At 50.5% G+C, this 1,208-nt stretch overlaps 1 non-coding gene across 1 annotated transcript; it reads left to right on the top strand.

Annotated features, from left to right (window-relative positions):
• Nucleotides 1-506: 506 nt before the first annotated feature.
• On the top strand, nucleotides 507-634 carry LOC131837791 (small nucleolar RNA SNORA17). The gene has a single exon (XR_009356374.1). It is a non-coding gene; the product is annotated as a small nucleolar RNA SNORA17 (small nucleolar RNA).
• The last annotated feature ends 574 nt before the right edge of the window (nucleotides 635-1,208 follow it).

Raw genomic sequence — 1,208 nt, 5'->3', positions numbered from 1 at the left:
TCCGGGCAGAAAGGATTTGCAGCTGTGTTAGCTTTCTTGGCAAAACATGAATTGAAGTAGATCACAGAGTTCTTTAAAACACAAACAACACAAAAGAAAACAAAACAACAACACCACCACACAGGCCAGTGGATGAGAGGGAGTCTTTGGGATGGACCGTAAAATGCCTTAGGTCCCTTTCTAGAAGCTTTTTTCCCTTTTCCTTCCCTTCCCTTTCCCTGTCTTCCTTCCTTCCCCTTCCGTCTTCTCCTCTCTTCTTTCCCCTCTCTTCCCCTCCCTCTCCACCCCTCCCCTCCCCTCCCTTCCCCTCCCCTCTCCTCCGCTCCCCTTCTCTCTTTTCTTCTTTGCTGATGTCCACAAGTCAAGTCATTACTTGGAGGAGAAGAGGAACAAAAAGCGCTCAGTGTCAAACAAAACGTTAGAAAATATCTGCTTGGCAGGGCAGGGCCCGCGAAGTGCTGGCGTCCACCAGGGCAGGTTACTTCAGGATACAGAACAGACACCTTCCTGCCCTCAGAGGCATCTCCGATGCGGCTGCTGTGTGCCGCTTGTGTCATTAGGTGGCAGAAAGAGAGGCTCCTCCAGGCTCAGTGTTCTGGCCTGTGAACATCTGGATAATTAATAGTCTGACACGACCCCCCACCCCCACCCCAAATAGGCATTCTTTCTGGCTAATGTGCCATATTAGCAAAATAAATGCAATGGAGGAAAGAATTGTGGTGCAGCCTCCAGAAATCCTGCTGCCAAAGAGCCTGCCTCGCCAATGGATAAACACCGTGCGAGTCCTCCTGTGTGAGGTCCCCAGCGCAGTCACATTTGTGGGGACAGAAAGTGGAAGGATGGTTCCCAGGGGCTGGGGAAGGGAGGGAGGGAGTTAGTGTCTAATGGGTCCAGAGCTTCAGTCTGGGAAGATGAAAGGGTTCTGGAGACGGACGGTGGTGAGAGCAAGTGAATGTGCTTAACCCCACTCAGCTGTACACTTGACAGTGATTCGAATGGTAAAATCGGTGTTACGTAGATTTCACCACAATTTATTTTGATTATTTTTAAAGATTTTTATTTATTTACTTGGCAGAGAGAAAGCAGGAGCGAGCATAAGTACAGGGAGAAGCAGAGGGAGAGGGAGAAGCAGACTCCCCGTTAAGCAGGGAGCCCAGTGCGGGGCTGGATCCCAGGACCCTGGGATCATGACCTGAGCCGAAGGCAAA

This window comes from Mustela lutreola, chromosome 7 (assembly GCF_030435805.1).
Source record: "Mustela lutreola isolate mMusLut2 chromosome 7, mMusLut2.pri, whole genome shotgun sequence".
Classification (NCBI taxonomy): domain Eukaryota; kingdom Metazoa; phylum Chordata; class Mammalia; order Carnivora; family Mustelidae; genus Mustela; species Mustela lutreola.
This window is presented reverse-complemented; position numbering and strand designations above follow the sequence as displayed.